Source organism: Hylobates moloch, unplaced genomic scaffold (assembly GCF_009828535.3).
Source record: "Hylobates moloch isolate HMO894 unplaced genomic scaffold, HMol_V3 SCAFFOLD_6, whole genome shotgun sequence".
NCBI lineage: Eukaryota > Metazoa > Chordata > Mammalia > Primates > Hylobatidae > Hylobates > Hylobates moloch.
The window spans coordinates 121,459,102-121,485,048 of NW_026652281.1; the positions used below are offsets into that span (position 1 = coordinate 121,459,102).

The 25,947-nt window shown below is 38.2% G+C and overlaps 1 protein-coding gene and 1 pseudogene across 4 annotated transcripts in view; both read left to right on the forward strand.

The window, feature by feature from the left end:
- KCTD16 (potassium channel tetramerization domain containing 16) overlaps positions 1–25,947 on the forward strand; it is a 316,361-nt gene that overhangs the window by 239,152 nt on the left and 51,262 nt on the right. The window lies entirely within an intron of this gene.
- The window catches only part of LOC116470290 (cyclin-dependent kinases regulatory subunit 1-like), a 34,910-nt pseudogene continuing 11,001 nt past the window's right edge, over positions 2,039–25,947 (forward strand).

Here is a 25,947-nt window from a genome sequence, read left to right on the forward strand (position 1 = left end):
CTCCCTCTTCACTGAGAAGCCAGAACAGAGAATTTGGCTCATGGCATGTTGGGAGTGTTCTATTATGGATCTGACTGTGGTAGAGAGATGGCAGGTTTGCTTGGTGGGGAAATTTACCTAGAAATAACTGTCAAGGTGCCTTCCTGGTCCCTGGATTTCATCTACACAGGTGAACACAGATTATTTCACTTTCAAACTACTCCCCACTTTAGGAGGTGCAGAGCTGGCAAGACTACAGAGTGCTATCTGTGAGGTCAGACTTTGGCTTCCATTCTTTCTTGAAAGGAATTAAGACAGATCTTTCCCATGTCATATGTAGAGTTCAGAAATGAATACTAATAGTAATACTAATATTTAGTTAACACTTATTGAGTGCATTAGGATAACAGGTACTCTCTTAAGCACTTTATACACTATTATTTTCCTCATAGGGAGACTGAACTTAAGTAATTTGCCCAAGATCACAGCTATGAAAGCCAGAATTTGAATCACAACTTTCTAACTCCAAAGGCTAAGCTTTAAATCATTTTATTATAATTACTTGTGTAAATTAATAATCCATGTTAAATCAAACCCATTTTGCTTTGTTACTACCTAGGTAAATTCTAGTATGAAAATTACGGTAAAGTCAAAGGAATATTTAAGCATGGTTTCCTACAAACCATATTTTGCTGGAGATTGGAGTGAATTCAGGCCAATGAGAATGTTGTGAGCTTTAAAGACTTTTCTAGGACCCTGTGACGTTTGGCAAATTAGTTTCCTGGATGCCTTGATCCCTGCTGTCACAGCGTGCATCTTATTCCTCTTGTTCTCTCTTCAGTAGAGATGGAGACCTGCCAGTAACTATTTCTGTAAAATAAACCTTCATTGTGCTTGAAGACTCTTCTTTAGACCCCTGTCTTAGTTTTATTTCTCTGTAACACATGAGAAGCCTCATCCTGCTAAGGTGAGGACTTAGATTCTCTGCTTTGCACAGCTCACCAGATAGCTCTGAACTTGTAGCTCCAGGGCCAAACATTCTAGCAAGCCTTACAACTGTGGGAAGCTGCTTCCCTGATGATGCTGGTTTGGTTGGGCTTTTGTTGGCAAACAGCTATGGTTTTCAGAAAATTGATTGGAATGGCAGAAGGGATTAGTGGGAATCTCCAGTAGAATGACCAGAAAGACCCAAGACAGTAGGGCTCTCTGGTCAGGCTGTGAGTTTTATCTTTCCCAAGTAGCTATTTTAAAACCATTGGTGATACTAAGCTCCACTGGAAATCCCAGTTAATTTTGAGTTTCCAATGGAGTGGATGAAAAACAAAGCTATCAACTATTTATAGGACAGATTTGCTGAAAAGTAGAAGCACTATTGATATGCTTTTTAATTCTGGTGAAATACTGAGGCTTGTTGTTAAGTACCCTGTAAAGAAGGCTATTTGTATTAGCAAATGATGTGACTATCCTAACCCCTGCGCCTGACTACCGAGGGACTTATTTAGATAACCAGGAAGCACCCTGAGAATTCCCAAAGTGATTTCAGCCTAATAAAAGGCAGCCCACAGCAAGCACACAGTGTTTTAGTTTGGACAAAGGCTGTTCTAGCTCTAAGCAGTGACTGAGCGGCAATGATTTATGTTTTCCCATCATGAGGCACAGTTACTTAGTTCCTTACTTTGTCTCAAATTTATTGTCGCTGAAGGATGTTAGTTTGTTACAATTTAACACAAAGGAAAAGAAATGTCCTTAAAGGTCAGAGAGTTATTTATAATTTGAACTGAGGAAATAATTTAAAAATATTTAAAAGTAACTCAATGGCAGGGTGTCTTTTGAATGCTTTACCAATGATCTGTTCTAGAAATGTCCGTATATAAGTGACAGGTTTTCTCTCCTAGTTGTCAAAAGGCAAGATTTTCCCCTTCCTTGTTATTCTGTGGTCCAGGTGCACCGGTTATGGTTTATCTCATTTCGTAATAACATTTACATCACATTAGTGCAAATAACGAAGTTGGCACCTGCTTCACAAACCTTGGCCAACGGCACTCATTCACAGCAACGAATGGAGAAGCAAGTACGGTGTGATGGAAGACAGAGAGTTAAAGCTATTAAAAAATGGAAAAGGCTGAAGATTCAGACAGTGGAGATTCCAACTAAGTCAGTGGTATGCCAATCTATGCAAGCTTCTGCTGGGGTATTTTCTTCAGCTGCTGCCAGCCTCTGTATGAAACTATAAGGCAGAGAAACTCATTGGTCATTCTCAGTTTATCTTTCCAGGATTTGGAGATCAAAATTATCTTATTCCTGATCCACTTCCATACAGGGCACCAGGACAGGATTTTTAGCTGATCTTTAAAGGTGGAACTTGGTTCCCTTGGCCCTGGGATAAGAGTAACAAACAAGAAGAAGGCTTTTAATGAAGCTGGTGGAGGGCTCTTCAGTAGGCATTACATGGTAAAGTTCATGCCTTTGATAGGAGGGATGCAGGCGAGGGGAGTAGGAAAAATTGTGTGTGTAGCCTTATCAGAGTCTCAGAACTTTTCATCTTTAAAAAAAAAATTCCTGTTTTTTTTTTTTTTTTTTTTGAAAACTATGTCATCAACTAAATTTTAGGTTGAAAATGTTAGAAAAGATAAGGCAGAAAATAGCTTCACTTAGGGTTTCTTCAGAAACTTATCACTTAAACTCATTAAATTCATGTTTAACATAAAGTAAAAGTTTGGGGGTTTGAGTGACTGTATTTTTTTTTATTTAAAAAAACTTGGGTTCAGGAGTAAATGTTCTGGTTGGTTATATAGGTAAATTGCAATATAATGGGGGTTTAGTGTACATATTATTTTGTTCCTGTGTAATAAGCATAGTACCTGATAGATAGTTTTTCTTGTTTTCTTTTTTTAATTTTGTTTTATTTTACTTTTAAGTTCTGGGATACATGTGTAGAATGTGCAGGTTTGTTACATAGGTATACATGTGCCATGGTAGTTTGCTGCACCCATCAACCTTTCATCTAGGTTTTAAGCCCCACATGCATTAGGTATTCCTAATGCTTTCCCTCTCCTTGCCTCCCACCCCCTCACAGGCCCTGTTGTGTGTTGTTTCCCTCCCTGTGTGCATGTGTTCTCATTGTTCAACTCCCACTTATGAGTGAGGACATGCAGTGTTTGGTTTTCTGTTCCTGTGATAGTTTGCTGAGAATGATGGCTTCCAGCTTCAACCATGTCCCTGCAAAGGACATGATCTCATTCTTGTTTATGGCTGCATAGTATTCCATGGTGTGTATGTGCCACATTTTCTTTATCCAGTCTATCATTGATAGGCATTTGGATTGGTTCCAAGTCTTTGCTATTGTGAATAGTGCTGCAATAAACATATGTGTGCATGTGTCTTTATAGTAGAATGATTTATAATCCTTTGGATATATACCCAGTAATGGGATTGTTGGGCCAAATGGTATTTCTGGTTCTAGATCCTTGAGTAATGGCCACATTGTCTTCCACAATGGTTGATCTAAATTGACTGCATATTTTTAAGGGAAGTTATTAAGATCTCAATCACTTTCTCACCATTGCTCTTCTGCACATTGTTTAACTGGGAAAAAAGCACAAAGCCAGGAGCAGAAGGACTGGTATTTGAATAATCCTTGTAAATAATCACTGGCTCTGCAAACCCCTGGCAAAGAGAATTCTCACTGGGACTCCATTTTGAATACTATAACTTGGTGGAATTTGCAAAGCCTAGCTCCACAGTTATGGTTTAAGCACTTATGCATAGTCAGATTGCACTGAGTGTACAGTCAGATTGCATTGAGAATAAATTTTCACACAAGTATATTTATGTATAACTATAAAACCTTCTTGTTTCCAGAAAATACATTAGAAATTAGTCTTTGGTCCATTTGTTACATTAATTCCCCAAATTTTCACCCTGATTTGTATAAGTCTACCATGATGACTGGGTTAAAAACAGACACAGTACTTTGGTAAAAAATGTCTTGAAGGTGGAGGTATATCAGTTATATCACTCACTTTCAGAGCTTCCCAAGGCATTTAGAATAAATCCACATATGTTACCTTGGCCTACTGGGCTCTTTGAGATATAGCTCCTGCCTGTGACTCCAACTTTATATGATTATCCTCTTTGCTCCCTATACTCCTGTTATTATCACCTCCTTTCTTTTATTCTAGTGTCCCTTCCAACCGTCTTTACATTTCATGTTCCTTATTCCTCCCCCAGGCCTTCAAATGTCTCCCACTTTCTTAACTTCAGGTCAAATGCCACCTTTTCAGGGAGGCCATCCCAGGCCACTTTACATAGTATCATGCTCTCTATTGTGTCACATTTTTGTGACTAATTATTACCAGTCTATTGTCTATCTTCCCTCATGAGAATATATGCTTCATGAGGACTGAGTTCTTACTTCTCCTATTCACCCATATATCCCCAGTATCTAGCACATATAAATGTTTAATTAATACTACCAAATGGTTGAATGAACTGGAAGTCAAGAGATCTATGTTCTGTTTCATCCCTTCCATCACTGAACAGAGTTAGTTCCTAGAACTCTATAGGCCTTAGCTTTATTTTCCATAAAATGAAAACAATTTGAACCAGATTTCTGTGTTTTTACATATGTCTTTAAGTTTCTACATTGATTATGCTCTATTAAATTTTGTTTTGCTTTACAGGCATAAAAAACTTGCCACAAAAGCATATTATAGGTTGGAAACTCTATTTGAGATCTTCACATCTGTACAAGTAGCTTCTACTGACTGAAGCTTTGACATAATTCTTGGGACAACTGTGTTATCTATCACTCATTCAACAAATATCCTATGAGAAATAGGCACAATATTTGGCTTTGGGGAAACAGCAATGAGCAAGACCATCTCTGCCCTCAAGGCTCTTATATTCTCAAGGAGAAGACAGCAATGAAAACAGGCAATTGCGGGCCAGACACTGTGGCTTATGCCTGTAATCCCAGCACTTTGGGAGGCCGAGGTGGGCAGATTAGCCGAGGTTAGGGGTTCGAGACCAGCCTGGCCAACATGGTGAAATGCCATCTCTACTAAAAATACAAAAAATTAGCTGGGTATGGTGGGAATTGCTTGAAAGCAGGAGGCAGAGGTTGCAGTGAGCCAAGATCATGCCACTGCACTCCAGCCTGGGCAATGAGAGCGAAACTGTCTCAAAACAACAACAACAACAAAAGGAATGAAAACAGGCAATTGCAATATAGTGATAAGTACTATGGTTGGGGAGTTTTGTGAGACTGCCACAGGCAGGGCATCTAATGCAAATATGAGATGCCATAGAGACTTCCTTGGTACTGTGACAGTTCAGATAGGACCAGAAGGGCATTGTTACTCAGGTGAGGGTGAAGAGGGGAAGGATGCCCCAGGAAGAGGCACTAGCATGTACTAAAGCCTCAATGGGACAGAAAGCATGACTTGCTTCAATAACTTTGCAGTTTGAATGGCTGGATCAGAGGTTGCAAGGAGGAGATGACTGGGAAATGTGGCTAAGCTTTGCTGTGCCTGGGCTCTGGCAAAGAAAAGGGGAGTCTGTCCTAGCTTGTCTGGTTCTCTGGTCCTGAAGCAGGAGGCCTTGATTAGTGCCTTCTCAAACAAAAGGTCCAGAATAGGATACATTGTTTGGTTTATGCAGCTGTTAAATTATTTGTTCTTCATGACACTAATATATTACATCTATTTCTGTAGAAGATAGAGAAAACATTAGTACTGCTTTGCTATTTCATTTGACTTTCATGATAATGTCCTACCTGTAACCTCATATGTAACTAGGATAATTTCCAAGGACTACTTGCAGGGAAGTTCTGGTTTTATTTTTTCTCATGGACAATAGAAACTAATACTAGATAATACAGTGGATTTTCAAATGTGCCAATGCCCAGTAACAACTTTATGTGTATTCCAAAGTTGGACCTATTTTGCTATTTATTCTGGGCTTGTTCATTACTTCTGTGACATTTGGTCTTTATCCTCCTTGATCTGATGTGTCAAGTTCCTCAAGTTCTCAGCTCATGTTGTCATGGTACCAGGAGTTGAATGATAGGCAATATACTGTTGGGAAAATAGCATTTCAGATATATATTTTTTTTTGCCTGAAGGTTTGATTATGTCTATAAATGCAAAAAATAAGTTATCTTGTGCTAATTTGTAAATACTCTGCTAACTTGATACTTTGTTCTTAAGGCATCTAAATACAGCTGTTACAGTCTGAGTATTTGGGGGCTATCGTTCCCTACACTCTCAAATTCATATGTTAAAGTCCTAACCCCAAGTACCTTAGAATGTGATTATATTTAGATATAGTGTTTTTAGAAAGATAAGATCTATACCCAAAATCTATAAAACACTGATAAAAACATAGAAGAGGATGCAAAAATAGAAAGACATTCTATGCTCATGGATTAAAAAAATTAATATTGTTAAAATGACACTACTAACAAAAGCAATTTACAGACTTAATGCAATCCCTATCAAAATGCCGATGACATTCTTCACAGAATTAGAAAAAAAGTCTTAAAATTTATATGGAACCACAAAAGACCTTGAATAGCACAAGCAAACCTGAGTAAAAAGAACAAAGCTGGAGGCATCACACTATGTGACTTCAAAATATATTACAAAGCTGTAGTAACCAAATCATCATAATAGTGGCATAAAAATGCATGAAGAGACCAATGGAAAGAACAGAGAACTCAGATATAAATCCATGCATTTACAGCCAACTCCTTTTTGACAAAGATGTCAAGAACATATGATAGAGAAAAGACATTCTCTCAGATAAACGGTGCTGAGAAAACTGGATAACCATATGCAGAAGAATGAAACCAGTCTCCTCTCTCACCATATTAAAAAAATTAACTCGAATTAAAGACTTAAATGCAAGACCTGCAATTATTGAAGTGTTAGAGAAAAACCTAGAAGAAATGCTTCTTGACATTGTCCTGAGCAATATTTTTTTGGATAGGACCTCAAAAGCATAGAGAACAAAAGCAAAAACCAGCAAATAGAATTACATCAAGCTAAAAGGTTTCTGCACAGCAAAGGAAACAATCAAAAAAGTGAAGAGACAATCCACATAATGGGAGAAAACATTTGCAACTATCCATCTGACAAGAGATTAATAACCAGAACATACAAGGAGCTCAAGCAACTCAATAGCAAAAATAACCTGATTAAAAAATTGGCAAAGGATCTGAATAGATGTTCCTCAAAAGAAGATATACAAATGGCCAGCAGGTATATATAAAAAAATTGCCAAATCATGAATCATCAGATAAATGAAAATCAAAACTACAATGAGTATCATCTCAATGCAGTTCAAATCGTTTTTATCAAAAAGACAGGGAGTAATGGATGATAACAAGGATGTGGGGAAAGGTGAATGCTTGTATATTGTCGGTGGGATGTAAATTAGTACAGCCACTATGGAAAACTATAACATTTCCTCAAAAAACTAAAAATAGGACTACTGTTTGATCCAACAATTTCACTACTGTGTGCATATCCAAAAGAAAGAAAATTAATATATTGAAAGGATATTGGCACTCCCATGTTTATTGCAGCACTACTCACAATAGCCAAAATATGGAATCAACCTATGTGCTCATCAGTGGGTAAATGGATGAAGAAATGTGGTAAATGTACCCAATAGAAAATAATTAAGCCATAAAAAAGAAATGAAATCCTGTCATTTGCAGCTACATAAATGAAACTGGAAGTCATTATGTTAAGTGAAATAAGCTAGGCCGAGAATGGCAAATATGACATGTTCTCACTGAGATGTAGGAGATAAAAAAGAATCCTGTGAAGATAAGGAGTAGATTGGTGCTTATCAGAGGCCAGGAAGGGTAAGGGGGAGGGGATATAAAGAGAGTTTGACTAATGGATTCAAATATACAGTTTAATAGAAGAAGTAAGATCTAATGTTTCAGCCAGATGCGGTGGCTCATGCCTGTAATCCCAGCACTTTGGGAGGCTGAGGCGGGCGGATCACTTGAGGTCTGGAGTTCAAGACCAGCCTGGCCAACATGATGAACCCCCGTCTCTACTAAAAATATAAAAATTAGCTGGGCATGGTGGTGTGCACCTGTAATCCCAGCTACTTGGGTAGCTGAGGCACGAGAATCGCTTGAACCTGGGAGGCAAAGGCTGCAGTGAGCCGAGATCATGCCACTGCACTCCAGCCTGGGCCACAGAGCGAGAGAGACCCTGTCTCATATAAATAAATAAATAAATAAATAAATAAATAAATAAATAAATAAATAAGACCTAATGTTTGATCTATCAGTAGGGTGACTATAGTTTACAATACCTCATTGTATATTTTAAGATGGCTAGAACAGAATAATTTGAATGTTTCTAGCATAAAGAAATGACAAATATTTAAGGTGCTATATATTCCAGTTATACTGATTTGATCTTTACAAATGATATGAATATATTAAATTTTTACATGTACCCTGAAAATGTATTAGGTATCAATACAAAAATGTAATTACTATACTTTTTTAAAAAGGTAATTAGGTTAAAATAAGGTCATTAGAGTGGGCCCTAATCCAATATGACTGGTGCCCCTACTAAAAGGAGATTAGGACTCAGGCGTGCACAGAGGAAACATCATGTGAAGACAGAGAGGTCCTCAGAAGAAGCAACCTTGTTGACACCTTGATCTCAGACTTTAGCCTCTAAGATTATGAGAAAACAAATTTCTGCTGGTTAAGCCATCTATTGTGTGGCACTTTTTTATGGCTGCCCTAGCAAATGAATACAGGTTTATACAAGATTTTTTAATCCATAAATTGAAGATTACACATAATTCATTCATTTATGAACTAGTCTAACATATCATTTGTTGACTTAGGGAAAAATGTTCATGTGTATTTTTCAGGAATGTGTTATCAGTTTGCTTTCAAGAATATCAGCCCTCCACCCCCAACAATGCTACAAGACCCCCTTGAAGGGGAAGGAAATCAGGGACTATAAGAAGGATTAAAACAAAAACGATTCATTTGTTATCTGGAATTGTGGTATTTATTATACTAACACTAGTCATTCATCATATCTCCATGGTCAAGATGGAGACTCCTGTGAGTTCATACTGTGGAATGAATACAAAAATCTGTGAGTACTTTCTTTTGAATAGTGGTCTTTAATAGTTTGTTACTGCAGAATGAGCATCAATTTAAGAATCTGGAGAACCAGGTTCTGGTTTGAAGTCTGTCACTAGGCCTGTGAAACCTTGGCCACTCCACTCTTTCTCTGTGGATTGCAAAGTCCTCATCTGTGAGCTAAAGGAACTGGATTGGATTAAGTGACCTTGTAGATCCATTCTATCCTTAAAAGTCAATGTAAGTATCCCCAGTGGATAAATTTGCTTGGGAAACATTTCACACCTGTAAGACTTCTGGGTGGGTTTAAAACAATCTATCTAGCCACAGTTAGAGAAGTAAATGTTCAGAAAAACTTAGTTCTGCTTCCCAATTTTCAAGGTGTCAATGGAGGCATGATATCTTGTCATTTTTTCAACATTTCCCTTGTTATTTCATTCATGTTTTCCTCTCCATGGTGTCGACATTGTATAGTATTATAAAATAAGTCTAGCCTCTCATTAATAGTATAAAAAGTGCTACATACCCTCAGAACCCAAACAGGTTGCCATGACAACTGATGACATTTTTATCCTTCAGAGTGCACTAAGAGTACATGGCCTGTGTGTCCCTGCAAAGTGTTTCATGTTATTTTTGCAGTGGGAAAGATGGAACCACTACTGGTGTGAAAATAGGAAGTCATCCAACTCAAATCCTTACTTTTTGGGCTTAGTTCAGGCAGGGACAATGTCTTCTTAGTCACTGAATCCCTAGGGCTTGCATTAACATAGGCACTTACTGCATGATTTTTGCATAAAGGAATAAATACATTTCAGAATATCTTGCTGGTACATGACCTCCAGCATAAATGACTTAGCCAATTTAAATTTAGCAAAGTTTTATTTATCACGATGCAGTAGATATTTGTCATTTTTGCTGATCAGCATCTACTTATGCCTCAATTTTTTTCTGCTATATCACCCTCTCTCCAAATCGTGTTAAGTGTGTTTTAGTTGAAGTTACTCTTCCCCAAGGCACAATAATGGACATTTGACTTAAGACTACCAATGACAGCCTTGTATTCCTGTGTCCACAGCAATTGGTTCAGAGATAATTATACTGAGACACACTGCTGATGGAACTCAGATGCACACACTCCTTTTTAGCTGATCCTCATATGAATTTTGATTGGCCTGAAGCTATTGGCAATGGTCTTAGTCTATTTTGTGCTACTATAACAGAACACCTGAGATTGAGTAATTCATAAAGAATAGAAATGGATTTCCTCAGAGTTCTTGAGCCTGGGAAGTCCAAGAGCAAAGTTTCCATCTGATGAGGGCCTTCTTGCTGTGCCCTCCTATGCAGCAAGGTGAGAGGGTGAGAGAGAGGAAACAAGAGGGAGCCAATCTCGTCCTTTTGTAAGAAAACAACTCCCATGATAATGAACTCACTTCTGTAATAAAGGCATTAATCCACACATGAGGATAGTGCCCCCATGAACCAAGCACCTCCCATTAGGAGCCATCTCCCAACATATAACACTGAAGATCAAGTTCCCAACACATGCTCTTCTGGGGACACATTTGAACCATAGCAACAACCATTTTACCATTAATGGAACATGAGGATGAGGTCATTGTGGAACAGAGCAAAGGAAAGGGATGAGGAGGGACTGGGACCTGGTGATATTGTTTGAGCCACTCCTAAAGCTAGATCATCTTTCAGACTTATCCATTTTATGAGCCAATAAAATTTTCTTATTGTTTTAAACAGTTGGGACTCAATCTCTATCACTTGCAACATAAATTATATCCATAGAAAAAGACCCAAAACAAGCTTTGAGGAATTGTAGAAAAAATCCTGATCCATGGACAAACACTTGACTGTTTGATTTTGGGCAAATTTCTCTCTGAGAAATGGGGTCAATTATCTGAGGCCTTTCTATTTTCCATGGTTATTAAGAGGATCAAACTTGAAAACATATGTTTGAAGTGCTTTGTAAGATATAAAACTTTTGTACTACTGCTAGCTATTAAAATTTTGACAGAGGTACTGAAAATAATACCAAGGAATAGGACTTAATCTGGAAGCTGCTAATTCCATGATATTTAAATAAGCATCTTAGTTATTATATGCCTCTGACCTGAAGGAAACCATGTGATGCAAAATGATTGGGTGCTGAGAGAAAAGAAATTGAATCTGCTTTTAGAAAGTTTCTGATTACATGGATAATCTTACAATGTAGAATGGGTGAAAGGATTCTATTAAAAATATTACTGTCACTCATCATTCATTGGCCATATACTATATGTTATGCTTTATATATCCTTCTAATTCTCACAATAACTCTACAAGGAAGGTACTGTTTTTTAATCCTGTTATACAGATGAAGGAACTAAGAGTTACGGACACTGAATAATTCTCTCAGTGTTATACAAGTAATAGGCAGAACACAAGCTCAGTCCATCCATCTCCAAAATATTTAGTTTTGTTTCTTAATTCAAATGTTTACAACAGAAAAATAGGTATATGTGTGCTGCCTTCATTATTGAGTTGTTTTGTTAAGATGAGTTGTTATGGTTGAGTTGGAAGATAGAAAAGGCAGACTAGTGGCCCAACACTCAGTCTGGACTCTGCCCAAACTTGGACAAGTTACATCATCATTCTGAGAGTTTCTCAAGGGGAATGTTATGAAGATTGAATGAGACACACCCAGGATAGTTCTTTGAAGAACTAAAATGTGTTAGACAGGAAATATGTTTACTAAAGATATTCTTGGTCCAAGTCATTGTCCCCCCACTGAGGAATTAAGTTGGCTTTGAATTTTATAGATGACAAAATTCTTTTACTTAAAAAAATTGAGGTAAAATTTGCATAACATAAAATTAATCATTTTATAGCAAACAATTCAGTGGCATTTAATATTGTTGTAATTTTGCACAACTACCACCTGTATCAAGCTCCAAAACATTTCCATCACTCCAAAGTAAAACTCCTTAACCATTAACCAGTCTTTCCCCATTTCCTCCTCCTACAATTCCCTGTAAGCTACCAATCTGTTTTTGTGTCTTTATGGATTTATTTATTTTGGATATTTCATATAAATGAGGTCAAAACTATATGTGATATTGTGTATGTGGCTTTTTTCCCCTAACATAATGTTTGGAAGGCTCATCTACCATGTAGCATGTATCAATACTTCATTCCTTTTTAATGGCTGAATAATATTCATCACATTTATATACCGTGACTTGTTTGTCCATTTATTTCTTGATGAGATTTAGGCTACTTCTACTTTTTGGTTTTTGTGACTAGCGCTGCTATCATCATGCTTGAACAAGTACTTGTTTGAATACCTGTTTTCAATTCTTTGAATATATACCTAAAAATGAAATTGTAGTGTCACATGTCAATTCTACATTTAATTTTCTGAGGAACCACCAAATTGTTTTCTGGAGTGGCTGAACATTCAGGGGATAAATATTTCTATTTCTTATCACCAACGTGGAGAGTTCTAATTTCTTTACCTCTTCATCAACACTTGTTATTTTTATTTTAAAAATATAATATTATACTTATATTAGTGGATATCAAATGGTGCCTCATTGTGATTTTCATTGGCATTTCCCTAATGACTAATGAAATCAGGCATCTTTTTATGTGTTTGTTGTCCATTTGCATAATTTCTTTGGAGAAATGTCTAGTGAAGTTCTTCGCTCATTTTTAAACTGAGTTTGCCTTTTTTGTTATTGAATTTTGAGAGTACTTTATACATTCCAAAAAAATTGTTATCAGATAGATGATGTGCAGTATTTTCTCCCATTCTGTACATTGTCATTTCATTTTTTGAAAATGTTCTTAGAACAAAATATTTTTAAATTTTTGATGAGATACAGTTTATTTTTATTTTGTTTCTGTTGTTGCTTTTGATGTCATATCCGTTACCAAATCCAAGGTCATGGAGATTTAGTTCTATGTTTTTTGCAAGTGTTTTATGGTTTTAAATCTCATATGTTCATTGATCCTTTTGAGTTTTTTTTTTTTTTTTGGTCTATGGTGTAAAGTAGGGAGACAACTTCATTCTTTTGCATAAGGATATCCAGTTGTTTCATTATTATTTGTTGAAGATGTGTCTGGAATTGGTTCCTTCCTGTGGGTTCTTGATCTCGCTGACTTCAAGAATGAAGCCGTGGACCCTCGCAGTGAGTGTTACAGTTCTTAAAGATGGTAGGTCCGGAGTTTGTTCCTTCCGATGTTCAGATGTGTCTGGAGTTTCTTCCTTCTGGTGGGTTTGTAGTCTTGCTGACTTCAGGTGTTAAGCCACAGACCTTCGCAGAGAGTGTTACAGCTCTTAAAGGTGGCGTCTGGAGTTGTTCGTTCCTTCTGTTGGATTGGTAGGTTCTCGTGGTCTCGCTGGCTTCAGGAGTGAAGCTGCAGACCTTCGCAGCAAGTGTTACAGCTCATAAACATAGTGCAGACCCAAAGCGCGAGCAGCAGCAAGATTTGTTATGAACAGCAAAAGAACAAAGCTCCCACACTGCATAAGATGACCGAGTGGATTGCCACTGCTGGCTCTGGTGGCCTGCTTTTATTCCCTTATTTGGCCCCACCCACATCCTGCTGATTGGTCCATTTTACAGAGTGCTGATTGGTCCATTTTTACAGAGTGCTGATTAGTGTGTTTACAAACCTTTAGCAAGACACAGAGAGCTGATTGGTGCATTTACAATCCTTTAGCTAGACAGAAAAGTTCTCCAAGTCATGAACCAACCCAGAAGCCCAGCTGGCTTCACCTCTCAGAGACTGTTCTTTACTTCTTTACTGGTCTCGGTGCTCTTGTCAAGCATCAGTTAGCCTTACATATATGGGTTACAGTAATTTTATTTTTGACATTACTTGCTTTTTCCAATCCTGGCAGAAACACAGGGACCCAATTCTTTTCTCACTTTAACAAGTGTGGAAATTATGCCTGAGATGTTAAATGTTTTAATATTGAAAATATTTTCATTTTCTAATAGACTGTCTATGTGCCAGACCATGCTGGAAGAGATGTATATCTGTTATTTCTGAGTTGTATCACAGTCCCATAGAATCATTACTCCAGTGTACCATGAGAAGTATTATGAGATCAAGTTATACACCCTAACTTTTACAACCCATTAACATCATGGTTATGTTTGGAACACAGAACCTTTGACCCCAAAGCTCATGCTTATTCCACCAAGCCATACTGTCTTTAGTTACACAACTCATCATCTCTCTGTGTCTTGTTTCTCATTGCTATTATCCTCATTGTAGCTGAAGGAGTCTTCCTAAAATACAGTCAGATCAAAACACTTTGCTGCTCAAAATACTACTCTTACGATCTTGGTAAGAAGTTATTTCCATTGTGCCCATTTGACACATGTTTCTTGCTCCGTTTCTGACGTATTTTGGAGAAAATTCTCCCGCACTATTGTAATTTGCATCCCTGATATTCTTATGTCTGACTGCCTTTTCAGTCCTGAAAGGTTTACAGTGGGCTTTGTTACATGCAGTTTTTTCTCAATTCTGTTGCTGTATTTTAAAATCACCTTTTAGCCTGCTTTACTTGCTTTTCTTTTATGAACAAAACAAAAATGCATAAGAAATTGTGCACAAAGTGATTTATTGGCCTCCCCCCCGAACCAGTAGAGTATTCCTTTTACAAACAAGGTATACTCTTGTCAACTCTATCATATTTCTCTCTGTGTATGTTTAATGTGAATGGGATGGTTTCTCCTCTAGTTATTAAACACATGCGTTTCTTCCTCTTCTGCTGCTGGAGGCAGGGCAATCATGAAGGCTGGGGTAAAAATGCCTTTTATTTCCAGCTGTTACTCATGGAGATGAAGAGGGAATAATCCACTTGATACCTATAGACCAGCACTTTCCACTAGTACTTTTCTGCGGAAGTGGAAATATACCTATCCTATTTAATGCGGTAGACACTGACTACATATGGCTATAGAACACTTGGAATGCTCATGAAGAATAGAACAAAGTTTTTATTTTATCTAATTTTAAGTAATTTAATTTAAATTAGATAGCCACCTGTGGCTAATGACTACCCTGTTGCATAGGAGAGCTTATAGCCTATTGCAATTATGACCACAGAACTAGCAAACATAGATCAGAGTAATCAGGATAACTGATGAGTCAGAAGCACTCAGTAAGAAGTAACCTAGGAAGAACTCCTGAAGCAGATGGCAAATGACTTTTTGTACAATTCTTCCATGGGCTTATATTCATTTATTTATGTATTTAATAATATTTTGAGCACCTATCAGATACTAAGTACTGTTCTCAATGCTGGTGATACAGCAGAAAGCAAGATAAATTCCCTTCCTCATGGTGTTTATATTTGAGTGTGGAGTTCATCAATCGCAGTGTTATTTTTGGCCAGATAATTTTTTGTTGTGAAAGTCTGTTCTGTGCATTATAGGATAACTTGAAGCATCCCTGCCCTCTACCTCAGCAGTTTACTGGTTGGGGAATGCAGTTTGAAGTAAGGCAAGAGTAACGGAGATAAAGAGGAAAGAGGCAGATTATGGTGATATTTAGGAAGTGATGGCACACGCATACATATGTAACAAACCTGCACGTTGTGCACATGTACCCTAGAACTTAAAGTATAATAATAATAATAATAAAGGAAGTGACATTGACAAGACTTGGTGGCTGATTGGGTCTGGGAGATAAGAAAGAAACAGGAATCAAAGATGGGTCCAAAGTGACTTATTTAAATGTGTGTGTGTGTGTGTGTGTGTGTGTGCACGCTCATGGATTTTGCTCTTCAGAGGCCATGGTTACAATAGAAAAATTGTACTTTTTTTTATAGAGGCTGAGGATTGAATCCATGTTTGGGTGTTCTTTGTCAGGGGAACTGCTTTTAATTTTCATTTTGGGTAGGGTCTAATGCATCAGGTATTGGTGCATGTATGTAGCTCAACCCTTTGCTTTATCTCTGATAAAACCAAAGAGAAAATACCTATCTGTAGGCCTCAATATATCCTGGAGGTCAATATTCTTGGGAAACCTATCAAAGGAGAGAGACTGGGGCAAAAATCGCTGTCTTTTGCTCACAGATAACCCTCAGAATAACTTCTCTGATGGCACTGGTTTGGATTGCCCTCCGAATGTGAATTTCACGCTTGATGAAAGTCATCTCAAAGCCAATAGAAGGAATTTGAGCAGAGGAAATCAGATTTATGTAATCTGCTTTAGCCTCTTTTCTATTCTAGCATCTCAAGCATCTTTCTGCTCCTTCTCTACCTCAGTGGTTTTAAGCTTCACTTTGTTATTCTGTTTTCTCAGACCTTTTCCCAGCTGTTATGTGACAGGCCACAGGGCAAGTATAGACATGTCTTGGTTGCTTATTTTTAATTGAAAAATTTTGTTTTTTGTCCTTAACTTTGAATGGTTTAATGTGGGTATTTCCTGACTTAGGTTCTCAAAATCACACCAGACAAAACAAAACAAAACAAAAAACAAAAAAAATCTCAAAGCGAAATCAAGTGAGTCTCTCAGGCCCCACTTCTCTCTGCAAAAAGGTGATTTATGACCTATATTAAGGTTCCTTTGAGTCCAAACTTGTTTTTGTAGTTGGGCCATGTGTAAATCTGTTGTCCTGGGGAGTCAGGTATCTACTTGCATGGGTTGATTTATAAGGGAGACTGCGGTGCATTGGATAAAGGAGTAGGAAGAATATTTTTGTGCGTACCTGGGACTTGAAACGAGACAGAGTATCATGCCATCAGTACTCCATCTGGTTCCTTGGACTCAGTTTGATGCCAGCGGGGTAAGAGAATGACTCAGTGCTGAAGGAATTTGTTTTTTCAAAGCCTTAGGTGACAAAGTGTAGCAGAGAGACAAAGATGGGGCTACTGTCTCCACTGCTGCACAGAAGTTACAATTACTCCAGCAATACGAGGATTGGCAGCTTTGGGCACATTCCGGACTTGCTTACCTAGCATGGACATTGGTTGTAGGAGCAATGATAAAGATGAGGAATGTGAATAGACTTGTTCTCGAAAACACCAAAGTCAACCCTTAGAATCTAGGGAGAAAGTAAATAAGAGACACTCTGATGGGGAGAGTCTAATGCCATCCAAAACAAGTGGACAGAACTCATATAGAATTTGGGTCATCTTACCTTATTTGTACTAAAAGGCATGGGATGTTGAATTAGCCATAAAGGCCCTAGATAGGAAAATATTTGTCTACATGTGCAGTAGAACTTTAATAAAAAACTTGGTATGAGTTCCCTGACAGAATTTCAACCAATGTCCCTCATCTACTTATCACATACTCTGACCCTTAAATGTCATCTACAGTCTCTGCTTTCTGAGTGACAAAGCAGAGAATGCAAAACTGGAAACAAATTGTCTGGCTAAACTCTGGGCTGCTTAGTATGTAAAACCAGTGAATGCCATTAACTTTGCTGAGCTGATAATCATCAAGGCTGTGGTCTAGTATTTGTCAAAGAGAATCAGGGACCAGGCTTTCTAAGCTGTTGATTTACATCTAAATGTTTCTGTTTGATTGTGTGTTGATTTGGGAATTGGAATGGTGTGCCATGTATTCATCTTCTCACTTTCTTAAGCATCTTGAAATTTAGAACATCCACATTTTAAAAATTTCAAAAAGGTACACAAGTAGAAGTATTTGTCCTCCCCTATTTGTGCGAAAAATACAACAGGCTGTACTGAAAACTTTCAGCAAGTGCTATTTATTCTTTTTTTTTTTTATTATACTTTAGGTTTTAGGGTACATGTGCACAATGTGCAGGTTTGTTACATATGTATCCATGTGCCATGTTGATTTCCTGCACCCATTAGCTCGTCATTTAGCATTAGGTATATCTCCTAATGCTGTCCCCGCCCCCCCCCACCCCCCACCCCACAACAGTACCCGGAATGTGATGTTCCCCTTCCTGTGTCCATGAGTTCTCATTGTTCAATTCCCACCTATGCGTGAGAACATGCGGTGTTTGGTTTTTTGTCCTTGCGATAGTTTACTGAGAATGATGTTTTCCAGTTTCATCCATGTCCCTACAAAGGACACGAACTCATCATTTTTTATGGCTGCATAGTATTCCATGATGTATATGTGCCACATTTTCTTAATCCAGTCTATTGTTGTTGGACATTTGGGTTGGTTCCAAGTCTTTGCTATTGTGAATAGTGCCGCAATAAACATACGTGTGCATGTGTCTTTATAGCAGCATGATTTATACTCCTTTGGGTATATACCCAGTAATGGGATGGCTGTGTCAAATGGTATTTCTAGTTCTAGATCCCTGAGGAATCGCCACACTGACTTCCACAATGGTTGAACTAGTTTACAGTCCCACCAACAGTGTAAAAGTGTTCCTATTTCTCCACATCCTCTCCAGCACCTGTTGTTTCCTGATTTTTTAATGATGGCCATTCTAACTGGTGTGAGATGGTATCTCACTGTGGTTTTGATTTGCATTTCTCTGATGGCCAGTGATGATGAGCATTTCTTCATGTGTTTTCTGGCTGCATAAATGTCTTCTTTTGAGAAGTGTCTGTTCATGTCCTTTGCCCACTTTTTGATGGGGTTGTTTGTTTTTTTCTTGTAAATTTGTTTGAGTTCATTGTAGATTCTGGATATTAGCCCTTTGTCAGATGAGTAGGTTGCAAAAATTTTCTCCCATTCTGTAGGTTGCCTGTTCACTCTGATGGTAGTTTCTTTTGCTGTGCAGAAGCTCTTTAGTTTAATGATATCCCATTTGTCAATTTTGGCTTTTGCTGCCATTGCTTTTGGTGTTTTAGACATGAAGTCCTTGCCCACGCCTATGGCCTGAATGGTATTGCCTAGGTTTTCTTGTAGGATTTTAATGGTTTTAGGTCTAACATTTAAGTCTTTAATCCATCTTGAATTAATTTTTGTATAAGGTGTAAGGAAGGGATCCAGTTGCAGCTTTCTACATATGGCTAGCCAGTTTTCCCAGCACCATTTATTAAATAGGGAATCCTTTCCCCATTTCTTGTTTTTGTCAGGTTTGTCAAAGATCAAATAGTTGTAGATATGCGGCATCATTTCTGAGGGCTCTGTTCTGTTCCATTGATCTATATCTCTGTTGTGGTACCAGTACCATGCTGTTTTGGTTACTGTAGCCTTGTAGTATAGTTTGAAGTCAGGTAGCGTGATGCCTCCAGCTTTGTTCTTTTGGCTTAGGATTGACTTGGCGATGCGGGCTCTTTTTTGGTTCCATATGAACTTTAAAGTAGTTTTTTCCAATTCTGTGAAGAAAGTCATTGGTAGCTTGATGGGGATGTCATTGAATCTATAAATTACTTTGGGCAGTATGGCCATTTTCACGATATTGATTCTTCCAACCCATGAGCATGGAATGTTCTTCCATTTGTTTGTATCTTCTTTGATTTCATTGAGCAGTGGTTTGTAGTTCTCCTTGAAGAGGTCCTTCACATCCCTTGTAAGTTGGATTCCTAGGTATTTTATTCTCTTTGAAGCAATTGTGAATGGGAGTTCACTCATGATTTGGCTCTCTGTTTGTCTGTGATTGGTGTACAAGAATGCTTGTGATTTTTGTACATTGATTTTGTATCCTGAGACTTTGCTGAAGTTGCTAATCAGCTTAAGGAGATTTTGGGCTGAGACAATGGGATTTTCTAGATATACAATCATGTCATCTGCAAACAGGGACAGTTTGACTTCCTCTTTTCCTAATTGAATACCCTTTATTTCCTTCTCCTGCCTGATTGCTCTGGCCAGAACTTCCAGCACTATGTTGAATAGGAGCGGTGAGAGAGGGCATCCCTGTCTTGTGCCAGTTTTCAGAGGGAATGCTTCCAGTTTTTGCCCATTCAGTATGATATTGGCTGTGGGTTTGTCGTAGATAGCTCTTATTATTTTGAGATACGTCCCATCAATACCTAATTTATTGAGAGTTTTTAGCATGAAGGGTTGTTGAATTTTGTCAAAAGCCTTTTCTGCATCTATTGAGATAATCATCTGGTTTTTGTCTTTGGTTCTGTTTATATGCTGGATTACATTTATTGATTTGCGTGTGTTGAACCAGCCTTGCATCCCAGGGATGAAGCCCACTTGATCATGGTGGATAAGCTTTTTGATGTGCTGCTGGATTCGGTTTGCCAGTATTTTATTGAGGATTTTTGCATCAATGTTCATCAAGGATATTGGTCTAAAATTCTCTTTTTTGGTTGTGTCTCTGCCTGGCTTTGGTATCAGGATGATGCTGGCTTCATAAAATGTGTTAGGGAGGATTCCCTCTTTTTCTATCGATTGGAATAGTTTCAGAAGTAATGGTACCAGTTCCTCCTTGTACCTCTGGTAGAATTCAGCTGTGAATCCATCAGGTCCTGGACTCTTTTTGGTTGGTAAGCTATTGATTATTGCCACAATTTCAGAACCTGTTATTGGTCTATTCAGAGATTCGACTTCTTCCTGATTTAGTCTTGGGAGGGTGTATTTGTCGAGGAATTTATCCATTTCTTCTAGATTTTCTAGTTTATTTGCATGAGGTGTTTGTAGTATTCTCTGATGGTAGATTGTATTTCTGTGGGATCGGTGGTGATATCCCCTTTTTCATTTTTTATTGCATCTATTTGATTCTTCTCTCTTTTCTTCTTTATTAGTCTTGCTAGCGGTCTATCAATTTTGTTGATCTTCTCAAAAAACCAGCTCCTGGATTCATTAATTTTTTGAAGGGTTTTTTGTGTCTCTATTTCCTTCAGTTCTGCTCTGATTTTAGTTATTTCTAGCCTTCTGCTAGCTTTTGAATGTGTTTGCTCTTGCTTTTCTAGTTCTTTTAATTGTGATGTTAGGGTGTCAATTTTGGATCTTTCCTGTTTTCTCTTGTGGGCATTTAGTGCTATAAATTTATTCTTATTACTTGGCACAGAGCCATCTCAACTCTGTCTCCAAATAGTACAGCCCTATGTGTTTAATTTCTGGTTGTCTAGTTGGGGAAATGTGGGATAGTATTGAACAACAGCAAAAGTCAAATTTTCTCATCATCTTTGTCTACTGAATAAACAGTAAATGAGTTTATATAATGAAAGAGTAAAGAAATGACCTAATCCTCAAAAATTGGATATTTATTGAGGGGACTATGGGATTCTGTAGAAGAATATGTTACCATTTAAAATGAAAACATGTTTAAGAAGCACATCTAATGATGTGTCAAAATACTCCTTGTCTACTGCTAAGCGAAAACAGTAGATCAGAAAAATGAATATATACCCCATGTGGACGTGAGGAGGTGAAAGTAACCTTATGCGATAGTTTATGCAAGTGTTTAGTGAGCATCTACAGGGGGAGGACCAACAAGGACCTTTTTCTTATAAGCTTACATCATAGTAGCAAAGATAGATAATGAAGCAGCAACTAATCATTCTCCTAAGATTGTGACATTTGAGTCAGTTGAATGACAAAATGGAGCCATATATGAAAAATGAAAGAGAATGGCATTCTCATCAGAGAACTGTAAGTTCAAATGACCTGGTGTGAGAATGAGCATGGAATGTTTGCGGAACAGAAGGAAGGACAATTTTGCTAAGTGAAGTGATTGAGGAAGGGAGTGGTAGATGATAAGCTCTGAATGGAACGAAGACACCGGTCATGTAAGATTACATGGGCTCAAGTAGAGTCATGATTCTATTAAGGGAACATGGGAAGCCAGCTTTTAAGCAAGGGAGTGATATAATTGGTTTTATGCTTTTGAAATATTCCTCTGGCTACTATGTGTAGAATGAACTGTAGGGGACAATCAGACCTGTCAGAGAAAATTACAGGCACAGAGGAGAGAGATAATGGTTTCTTAGTCTAGGTTACAGGTCTGAGTCAGGTCATTCCTCCTATCCCCCAGCCCTTTCAGAAAATACATTAGACAATGTCTCTAGATATTTTTGGTTGTCATAACTGGGAAGGAGTTGCTACTGCTATCTAGAAGGGAGAGACCAGGGATAATACTAAGTATCTTACAATGCACAGGACAACCTCTCACAACAACAAAAATATTTAGCACAAAATGTAAACAAAACAAAGATGGGACAACCCTGAACTAAGATGGAAAAACCTTGAACTAACCCAGTGGAGATGAGAGAAGTAGGTAGATTCTTAGTTAATTCTACAGATTAAATGAACAGGATTCACTGAGAGATTGGATGACGAGGTAAGAGAAAAAACATAATAAATAACCATTCCCTGGGAATTATGCTTTATCCACCAGTGTCCAACCTTTTGTCTTCCCTAGGCCATGTTGGAAAAAGAATTGTCTTGGACCACACATTAAATACATGAACACTAATGACAGCTGATCAGCTGGAAAAAAAAAAAAAAAAGGTCCATGCATAATTTTCATGATATCCACCACCACAGATAAGCAAAGAAAGTCCTCACATTAAAAGGGCTGGACATCCATGCTTTATACTGAAGTATGAAAGGCTAGACAAAGTTTAAATATTACATGGCAGAGCTGGGACCAGCAACTCAGATACTCTGACTCTGAAGTCCAGGACTCTCTACCACATCAAGCTTCTCTGTAAGTGGTAGGAAAACACATGTTAAACTCAGACCTATCATTCTAAATATTTACTGCCCTAAAACCTGCTCTTGTACTTCACTATATTGGTCTAAGAAGCTTCTAAGTGGCCAGTGAAACATAATTGGGTTAATTTCCAGTGTATATCGTCACCCAGGATTAGTTTTTACAATTGTCAATTATCCCAGGAAATTTAAACAGCATTGACTAGGATATCTCTGCACAGGCGTGTGGGGTGGGCAAGCTGATTCACGTTCTTCTGCATCATAGAAAATCAGTAAGTACACAATCTTCCAATGGCTTCCCAGCTGAATTAGAACAAAATCTAAAGGCCTTGATCCTTAAGCAGTTTGCACTGGCTATTGCTCACTTCTCCAACCTCAGCTATGGCCACTCTGTCTTAGATCATTTTCTGCTGTTACACTAGAATATAACAGACTGAGTAACTTTAAAATAGTAGAAGTTTATTTGGCTCATCATTCTAGAGGCTGAGAAATTCAAGAGCGTGGCTTTGGCGTCTGGTGAGGATTATTCCATGGCAGAAGAGCATCACAAGGTGAGTGAGCCTACCAGACAAGAGATAAGATGGGAGCCAAAGTTATCCTTTTATCAAAAGCCCACTTCTTTGCTAACTAACCCACTCCCACGATAGTCATTAATCCATCATGAAAGTGAGATGAAATCCCTCATTGCCTATAGATCCTACCTCTTAATATAGTCAAAATGGCAATTAAATTTCCCCATAAGTTTTGAAGGGGACATTTAAGCAATAGCATTCTATCCCTGGCTCCCAAAAACTTATGTCCTCACATACAAATACATCTATTGTATTCCAATAGCCCCCAAATCTTAACTCATTCAAGCATCAACTCACAAGTCCAAAGTCCAGAGTCTCATCTGAAACAGATATAGGTGAGACTCAAGGCATGATTCATCCTGAGGCAAATTTCTTCCTGCTGTGAACCTATGAAACAAGTAATCTACTCCAGAAGTACAATAGTAGATCAGGCATAGGATGGGCATTCACACTCTCCAAAAGGGAGAAATAGGCAAGAAGAAAGAGGTAACTGATCCCAAGTAAGTTTAAAACCCAAAAGGGGGAAAAACTCAATAAATCTAAAGCTAGAGAATAATGTCCTTTGACTCCATGTCCTGTTTCCTGGGGTAGAGATTGGTTCCCCAAGGCCACAGGCCTATAGCCTTGTTGGGCTCATCCCACCCAGCAGCTCTCTCAGGTTGGAGACTTCTGCTCACATATTTCCTAGGCTGGAGCAGCACACTGGTGGACCTAGAGTACCGCGGTCTCTGAAGGGCCTCAGTCCCATGGTTCCGCTAGACATCGTCTTCATAGGGACTCTCTATGGTGACTCTACTCCCACAAGTTTCTGCCTGGACCTCTAAGGAATCCACGATATCCTGTGAAATCTAGGTGGAGGTAGACATACCTCCACTACTCTTGCATTCTGTGAGACTGAAGAATTAGCACCACATGGATGTTGCCAAGACTTATGGCTTCTACCTTCTGGAGTAGCAGCATTTACCACACCTGGACTCACTTGAGCCATGACTGAGGCAAAAGAAGCACTGTGCTGGAATGCAAGGAACAGAGTCCCAAGGAAGCCCTGGGCAGTGAGCTTACGAAGAGCACCTTGGGCCCATCACCTGAAACTGTTCTGCCCTCCTAGAGCTCTGGACCTGTTATGTGAGGGGCAGCCTCAGAGATCTTTGAAATGACTTTTTTAAGGTCTTTCTCCCATTGTCTTGAATAGTAACTGATTCTTTCTATTCCTACTAATCTCTTTGTCCCTTGCCACATTCTTAGTTTGCTCTCCTAAATACACCTTTCACTCTTTACATGGTCAGATTAAAAATTTCCAAATATTCTGCTTCTCTTTTATTGATAAATTTAATTAAGTCATTTCTTTTTTCTTGCATCTCACTGTATGCAGCTAAAACCAGCCACACAGCAGAATGAATGAATTGCTGCTTAGATATTTCTTCTGTCAGATGTCCTAGTTTATCATTCCCAAGTTCTGCATTCTATCAAGCCCTAGGGCATCTGCACAGTTCATCCAAAGTCTTTCCAGGATGGCTTTTATTCCAGTTTCCAATACCTTGTTCCTCACTTCCATTTGAGACATCATCAGAACAGCCTTTACTGTGGATATTTCTACTAGCATTCTGATCACGACCACTTAAGTAATCTCTAAAAAGACTTTCCCTACAGCTTGTCTCTTCTATTGAGCTCTCACCAGAATCACCCTTAATACTTCATTTGCAAAAATACAGGCTTTTTCTAGCCTGCTTCTCTAAAATTCTTCCAGATTCTGCCCATTACCCAGTTCCAAAGCCATTTCTTTGGAACTGAAATGGTGTTTTTTTAAAAATAGTATTAGCTCCATTTCTCAGTACCAATTTTCTGGCTTAGCTTATTTTCTGCTGCTGTAACAGAGTACTACAGACTGAGTAATTTATAAAAAAAAAATAAGTTTATTTGGCTCATGATTCTGAAAGTTGGAAAGTCCAGGAGCATGGCACCAGCATCTGGGGAGGGTCATACCATCAAGGGAGGTATCATAGGGCAAGCAAGTGCATGAGAAAAAGAGACAAGATGGGAACTGGACTTTAGACAGAGGAATTTTCTGTTCATAAATCTAGGTAGATTACCAAGTCAGAATACATTTATTAAAACACCAATTAGACCTTGCTCCCTCATCCATCACGAGACCTTTAATTCTTATGTGGTTTTGTCAGGGTGTTGCAGGAACCATGTTTGCCTGAGTGAATGACTTAAATCAAATTGTCATTTTACAAGGATTACCTTATCTTTAAACTTCAAGGCAAGTCATTCTTTATGTACTCTGTGAATAATAAGCAATATTGTTTTCAAGCCCTACTACTACATCGTTGGGATATAGCAGGGGAAGTAAGTCCAGGAAGCTAAAGCCAAAAGGTGGTGTCCTCCAGAGGGAGGTACACTCCCAGGGTACCTGTGAAGATGAAGAAACACACCAGTGACAGAGTGCAGTGGAAAATTGAGTTGTCAACAGTCAAGGTTGGGAAGAAAATATTTGAGAAGAGCAGATGCAGTTCCTTAATAATTATTTTGGGTGTTCTTAAGCTGAACACAATGTATTTCTCTTCTTTTCTCCAACTTTTGTTTTTTAACATCAGTTGACAAGAATAATATTTCTTACTTTCCTAAAATGTCTTTTCAAGATTGTGTGATCTGCTGCTTCCTACCTGCTGATACCTTGCATGAACATATCTGTAGCAGGTGGCG